Raw genomic sequence first — 8240 nt, 5'->3', positions numbered from 1 at the left:
ATTTGGAGTTGCAGAAGCTGCAGAGATCCAACCAGGAAGCATCACGTTCACTGCGCTCTGCTACTGTGAATCACCGTAAACTGGACAGCGTAAGATTTTATGTACCAACTGTGGGCGTTCAGTCAATTTTAATTGTATTTCATGTTGTGACAAGCCTTTGGAAAGAGACATTGTTCTGACAGAAGTGTTTTTCTCTTGTTGTCACCTTTCCCATCTATTCAAGATCAAAGGAAATTGCAGAAAATGAGAGCCTGAAGAACAGAACAGCTGAAGCAGATTGTTACATGACTCCTGTCAGCTGAAAGAAAACAACAACAAAATCAAGTGGCAGCAATGCCTTTCCGAGTCACGGTGCAGATGGATGCTGTGGTTACCCTATGGGCAGACCCAGATCAGAAGCAAGGTGGACTGGGAATCACACCACACACTACAGGAATGCACTGGTGACACAGTCTTTGCTGAGATGCCTTCATTTAATCTGAATTCACTCCCTGCTTGATATCATTACAGCATTAAATTGAGTAGAGTTTGGGCTATGGCAAGTCTCTCTGCTCATGCGTGGGCCTTGAATTAAGAAAGAGCCAAGGCTGCTGTTCAGGTGATGTAGCTGCCCACCAACTACCCCTCAAATTCAGGCTAGACTGCAGGGAACACCTTTCCTTTCTGTGTTTATACACCACCTGGCATCACAAGCTTCTGGCCATAACCTCAAATGCTAACAAAATTACAATGCCTGCAAGACATTTCTTGTTCTGAAAGAACAAAAACCCCATCTGGACACTGCAGATATATCGTTTATTAAGAAAGGAAAAAAATATCGGGTTTATGCTATTAGTATTATTGGCTTGTAATCTCTTGGTGCAGTTTAGATATTATGGAGTTTTAGATCTAATATTCCATCCAGAGGATGATATAAAAGCCACTATTGATTTCCACTCCCTGTAAGCAGGCTTCATCTCTATGTAAATTAAAGATACTATAATATATTTCACAATATAGATTAGCTGTCATTCAAGAGTTGATCTATTCTCATACCAGCAGGCTGACTTACTGGCAAGTTCCAGACAATAACGCACCTAATGAAATCTGGTTAGACCTTTGCGCATTAACACCTGCGTCTAGAGACACATCATCAAACATCCTAAGGAAAATTTGGGATTAATTTCTTATGAGAGAAGAAGCAGTGCACACGGCAACGCTGCAAAAAGCATCACTCACCATCATTGTCCCAGGGGAAGAATTATCCCTTTTCTTTTCACCAGAGAAAGACACGGGAAGGTGTTGATGTCTTCCATCTACCAACTATTCAAATCCTTCAAATATTCGGACAAGTTCCACGAAAAAGAGAGAAAGCAAACCAGCAGCATACACACACTAAGGTCTTTCACAGAACACCCCAGCTGGTTTCTCCCCTGACAGCACGCCTGGGGAGCAGGGAAGTCCAGCACTGCCAACAGCTCTCCCCATACTGCAGCGAGGGTGGTTGCTACATGCTCTCCCCTAGCGACCAGGAAACATTTACTTTCTCCTCTTCAGAGTGATGGTGGAGGCAGTGGTGGCGACCTGCATCATCAGCCATTGCACTCTGGGAGGGGAAAGCTTAGACCCATCTTGAAGATCCTTGTCACACACTGAAGAGAAAAATCTTACCAGAGGCACCAGGGACTGCACCAAGCCCCGAGCAGCTTGGTCTGACCTCAGAGCTGACCCTGCTGCAAGCAGGATGTTGGACCAGAGACCCCCTGAGGCCCCCTCCTGCCTGAATTACCCTGTGATCCTATGAAATAGCAGAGGAAAGGCTTTCTACTAAGACTCATTTCCACCACAGTCTAAGGAAACAGCATTAGCTCTTACTGATGAACATACTTCCTTTCTTGGCTAGGAGATGGCTTCCCAATTACCTCCCCAACCAAACCTGTGCTTGCTCATAAAAGAAAGGGGAAAAAATTACGTCTGGCAAAACCTCACTCTGTCCTTCCAGTCCTTTTCTAAAAGGCCCACACAAAATTCTCTCCTCCTCCTTGAAAAACAGCCTCATCAAACCCAACAAGGCCCTCAGATTATTTCTCATTAGGCTGCTGATGGGCATTAGAAAACTTCTCAGCATCATGAAACTCAAGGCACATCTCCCAAGAAAGGTTGGAGAGGAACAACCAAGGTTTTCTACTTTCATCTTAGGCTCCGCTACAGCCACCAGAAATCCGATGATGAAATCTGTTGTACAAATGCAGTCTGTACAACTAACTTTTTTTTCCTTGGTGATTTTTATTACTGTGTAACTGAGAAGCAGAACAGCACATCCATTGCCAGCCATACAGTTTCCCCTGTAGAAGGAGGAACTTACCCCATTTTTAACTCAAGCACTGCATTGACAGCAACACGGTAAGCAGCGATACTCAGCACCCCTAGGGCTCCAGCACACAAATGAAGGCAACGGGCACAAATGGACACATAGGTGGTTCCCTCTGAACATCACGAAACACTTTTTCAGTGAGGGCAACTGAGAACTGGCACAGGTTGCCTTGGGAAGTGGTGGAGTCTCCATCCTTGGAGATGCTCAGAAGCTGTCCAGACATGGTCCTGGACAACCAGCTCTAGGTGGCCCTGCTTGGGCAGGGGGGTTAGACTAGATAACCTCCAGAGTTCCCTTCCCACCTCAACCCCTCTAATTCTGTGCGTGAAAAGCCTAAAACATCTAACATTAAGCTGTTGCAATTCACCCCCCCTCCCAACTTCCCTGAGGCCTCCTCTTCATTTGTGCAAAGTCACATCACCTCAGAACTAGGGCAGCCTCAGAGGACTTATGAGGACATTTACAGGCGGGAGCTCAGCAGAGGTGCAGTAACTTCCTCAGCTGTCACATCTTGTCACTTCAGCGCTTTTAGCTTCATGGCAGTTTTACATTTCAGAGCATCTCTGCCTTGTTCCAACTTTGTCAAGGACTGGGGGACTCTGAGCCTCCAGAAGTCGGCACAGCTGCACGTGCACTGAGATTTTGCTGTACGCCCAATTTTAGCGCAGTACCACGCAGCTACCGAGAGAGGAACAAACAGCTGAAGATCTGCAGAGGACAGTTCCCAGGGTCTTTGCCCTCCTGGAGCTGTCAAGTTAGTAGAGCAGAGCTCACACTAGATCATATCTTAATAGCTGGGTTTCTCTTATTTAAGAATGCTTGTCTGCGTGGGGCAGTGCCTCCACAGAAAATGCATTCCTCAGGGGGAAAGGAGCTGAAGAGGCATTGTTTCCTTAAGACGATCAGCAATTTTAAAGACAATGAAATTTCATCAAGGTACATAGGAATATTTGCTCTGTGGTTGTATAGAAAAATAAAGGCATTGAGAGTTTGGGGAATAGTGAACTCTATGAGTCTCCTTATCTTGAACTTCTTCACCTCCTGTCTGCGTTCTCATACAGCTAAATTTTAATTAGAATGAACTCTCATGATTGCCCCATTTGTCCACTGGAGGTCAGTATCTTTCTGCAGAGAGACAGTCCCTCTTACCTGGTGCGTTTACAGGGGACAGAAATGTTACAGCACCACCTCATTTTCCTGTCACAGGATTTTAAGGCTTCAGGTACAAGATGAAGACAGGAGCCTAGTATGGGTCGGTCATTGCCAAGGAAGCCCTCTCCTCGCATGTCCCTTCCTAATCGAGCTAAGGTTTTAGTAAGGTCACACAAATAATTGAAGGAACCTTGAATTTATTGTTTTCCCCTCACTTTAAGCAGGCTTGAACAGGGCAAAAGCTGCCAGGGCCCTCCTGCAGCTCTCCTGCCACCGCTGCAGCATTGTAGGATCCAAATGCCTGGCCTCCCTCTCAGGTAAAACAGCATCTAGTCGGGCAGGGAATTCCTAACTGATGAATAACGTGTTCAAACATTTTCATGCTTCCTGTGTTACCTGGCCTTGTATTTTAATCAAATACTAAATTGTAATTGCCAGCCAGCAGATTTTTTACTATCCAGTTAATCTACTTGGCTCATTTACTAGGATGAGCTCCAGAGAAGGCGCCTGTTTAGGCGGCGACACAGTGTAGGAGATGCGCTGCACCACATTGCTTTCAGAAACGCTCCCTCATTAGCAATGCATCTTCAGCAACTGCCAACACTTCACCAGACGTTCAAGCGCATCAAAGATGCAGGTGTTTGCCTCTCCCAAGCTGAGCAATATATAATGTTGAAGGATGACAACAGTAGTGGACAGAAGTGACTGAGTGTGGCAGGGAAGAGCAAACAGCCGTGAAAACAGAGCTGTTTGGCAGTCACGTGTAGATCACAGCCACTGTTTAGGCACAGTCCGTACCAGGATTTTAGTGTGGATCAGAAGGACCTTTGAAGCAAAATCTGCTTATTCCCACTTGCCATGCTTTAATTCCCGTCACGGAGCAGCGAATTAATTCAATTCCTCCCAGACACCGCTAAGCGCGACACCCGCTCCCACTGCAGCAGCAGGTGTTTAGTTCGCATGAAGCAGAGCTCCTGAAACCTGGCTAGTGCTGACCGGCACCCACGGCTCCCTGGTCTACAGATTTGCTCCCTTTGAGGTCCACTTCCGAGTAACACAGACACAGTCTGGCCACCCAGTTGACCTCACAGCTGTTGAGGCTGCAGTGTCACCTATTTCCAGTAGACGACTTATCATCCATAAATCTCAAGGCAATTCCAGTGGAAGGAAAGTAACACTACCAGGGACTCCCCTTGCATTCGTGTGTCTAGTTTGGGCACCAAACGGAAGAAGTGAGGCATTAAGTCTGACAAGGTGAGAGTCCCCATGCCACGTATCTCAAAACCTGGAACCTTAAAGTTCTACGTTACTTTCTTTAACTTCTGTGCTAACAAATTAATGGTACCTCCGATACCCTCCGATCTGTCCTGCCCAGACCGCTCATGTTCTCAGAGGGAAACTGTGCTCTCTCCATCCCACTACCTCTCCATTTCCATTCCACATATGATTCCTGAGCCAACAGATTTTTCTACATCCCTTCTCCAGCTCTGGGATCCCTGAGAGTGTTCAAACAGATTGGTGAGAATAAACGGCTGCTGCCCAAAACCCAGAGAGAAGCAATACCTGCAGCAGGCTGGTAATTACAGCAATTGTGCAAAGCTCACACTTGGAAACCTAAAACAGAGCTGCGCTTTAGAAGTATGCTTCACTTGCATATTCCTTAAATATCCTACCACCCTGAATATTCATGCTTTGCTTTCTGAGCAGAAAACACTCCCAGTTCACTAGACTCCTTTAATAGTTCTTATATTCATGAATTTTAAAAAAGATCTATTTACTATTTAAATGTCAACTTAAGTCTATTTATCCTAATGAGGTACCCAGGCCAGCAGCACTGCCAGGGCCATTAGTACTCTCATGTCTCATCTGATCAGTGAAGGAAATAAAAGCTGAAGCAGGCAGATGGCTGAGTCGAAGAGAAAGGTCATTACATGCTGCAGCTGATTAGGTGAAGAGAATAAAATAGATAAGGTGATCTTCGTGGAGAAGGTTAAAACTTAGCCTCACCATTCAGAGGGTGTTTCTGTATGGAGATAAAATAGAACAAATACGAAGAGAAGTATCATCAATTATTCACCAAAACACCTTCTCCTGTTGTTTAGCACAGGAAAAGTCCTGGCCTTTCTCTTCTTCCCCATCTCTGTCCTAAAAATATCTGTTTTCCTACCTCCCATTTAAGAGACAGAAGAATGGTGCAGAGCTGTGGTGCTAATTGTCCCCATTTAAGTGAGCCATCCCGTACTTAAATGCTTTTTCTCTGGTAACACGGTAAGTAAGAAGCAACATTACTGCCATGTCTCTCATCTCAAATAATTCTAGTTGTTAGCAGCTGCCTCACAATTTGGTATATTTTAACTAGGTTTGAAAATCCCCAAAGTGAGGATTTATTATTTCTCTCGGCGAAGTATGATGTAAATCTATCATTCCATATAAATAATTCATATAAATTCTAGAAACATAGCAAGGAATATAGGTCAGGAGGGGCACCACAGGAGAGGGATGGAGTATCCATTACTTAAAGCATGTGGTAGACCTAAATTCAGTTTCCTAGACAGACTATGTCAACTTAAAGAATGAAGATGGCTCTTAAATAATTTATAAAACAAAAGGGTGACTTGACAGTCACTCAGGGTTTTGAAGGGAACACAGAGGATGAAGAAGAATGAGGTAACTAGGTTTTTTTCAGGTAAGAATTTGTCTGATGGAAGTCAGCTGGGTACAAGGCAGCTATCTTGCCTTCTTGCCTTTTTTTTTTTTTTTTTTAAAGATTTGTGAAATGTCAAAACAGTGATTTTCAGCAATTATGGCAAATCAGTGACTGGTCACTGGGAAGACCAAGGGGCCAGCAGTATCCACCAGTTTAAGTAAACTCCAAATGCTCCTAGGAATCGCTGACATTTATAAATAATCAAGATCCAGGTGTATGTCACTATTTCAGTGTACACACTGCAACACAGCACTGCACATATTACATACCTTAGTGTTCCCCTCTCAGTCAGATTAAATATTTTGATGAACCCATACAAGAGTTCTTCACAGCGATCCAAAAAGTTCCCTAACCGTTGTAAGCACAATTTCTTAACCTTCGTTAAAGGAAAACATTCCTTTAACTCAAGAGAGAAAGATGCAGAGGGACAGGCTGCAGGTGGAAATTGGCACTGGGCTACTGACTTCAGAAGAATAAAGACATTTTCACAACAGCTGGGGACTGCATCCAGCTTCTAAAGGGTGACATGCAACAGGCACAGGCCATTCAGCAAGTCAGAGAAAGGGATAAGGGACTAGAAAGTTAAACTTGCTAGAGAAATAGAGCATTAACAGCAGGATTACTCAGAAAACTGAGTAAGGAATGCATCAGCCTGATTTTCAAGAAAAACAGAGGGAACAGATGAATTCAGCCATATCCTTCAGTATAGTTGGTGGGATTCCTCTTCAAGGTTCCTCTCAAAGATAGATAGGACAGACCGCCTGGTATTAACCGGGCGTAATTAGGGTAACTTTGTCAGATTCTCAGCCCTTCCTTCAACCTACACTTCATTGGCACTGTGAGTGACTGCTGAACGGGCAGGCAGTTTTCATGTGGTATGACAGCGTGTTAGCAATTGAAAGTGCCGAGTGACTCAGAAAGGCAACACATCTAAGACAAGCTGCGGAGAAATCTCAGAAATAGTTGCCCTCAGGTCTAATCTCCAAAGCACTCTGCATGTGACCCCTCACCAAGAGAAAAGTGCAGGCATACTCTCTGCTCTGGCTGATCAGATAAGAACTTCAATTTATGTTCAGCAGTAAGAATTAATCTCTAAAGAGACTACTATATTTAGCTAAGAATCTCTTAAGGGCTACTTATTTTCTTATACAGCTTAAAAAAAGCCCAGTCCGGCACAACCTTATGAGACTGCTTTCCACACACGGGAGCGCACACCTATGTCAACCACAGATGAAAACATATTTCTTCAGAGACACCTACTGATATTTGACAGCACTCAAGAAACCACCCTTTTCCTCCTCCTATTTCTACAGAAAGCAAAATATAAATTCCTTCTCCCTGTTTTGTACTTTAATGACTTATTTTCCAGTGTTCCCATTCTTTGTATTAACCTCTAATGAAAGACAACGGTTGTTTGGAAACCTACAGACTTCCCAGAGTTCCTGCACTTCCTTTAAAATCCAAGGGAATAGGGAAGGCTCAGTGACAGGCTCAAGTCACTCCCGACTGTTTCGTGGCAGATGCCAGGGCCTGAGGGATTCTAGCAGGGTTCATAATTTATTTTCATTCCCCATACAGCACGGAGCACACTGACAATGCTGAAGGACACAAATACAGAGCTGCCTCAAGATGCTGAAAAACCTTGGATGTCTGTGTGGGTGCACAGATGTACGGACATACTGGTATCAGGAACACCTCAAATTCAGACTCAGCACTGACAGCTCAGGCTGGCTGCCCCTGCACAGGGCAGGAAACTTTCCCCAAAGCAGACTACAGAAGGTTGGGTTTGGTTGGTTGGTTTTTCAGGAGGAAAAAGGGTAATGTCACCTTAAAAAAAAAATCAAAGCCATCTTTGCATAAGCTGTTCTAATATTTATTTTACTCTGCTGCTAAGGAAATAGTACCTCAGCTCAAGATTGAATTCATGCAACTTCATGCTTTCAGCCAGATTCTAATGAAATTTTCATTACCATCAGGTTTATACTCCATCCGGTTTACAGTGAGTGAGATTTTAAACTTTTTTAGAAG

The sequence above is a fragment of the Phalacrocorax aristotelis genome, chromosome 1 (assembly GCF_949628215.1).
Source record: "Phalacrocorax aristotelis chromosome 1, bGulAri2.1, whole genome shotgun sequence".
In the NCBI taxonomy this organism is placed as follows: domain Eukaryota; kingdom Metazoa; phylum Chordata; class Aves; order Suliformes; family Phalacrocoracidae; genus Phalacrocorax; species Phalacrocorax aristotelis.
This window is presented reverse-complemented; position numbering follows the sequence as displayed.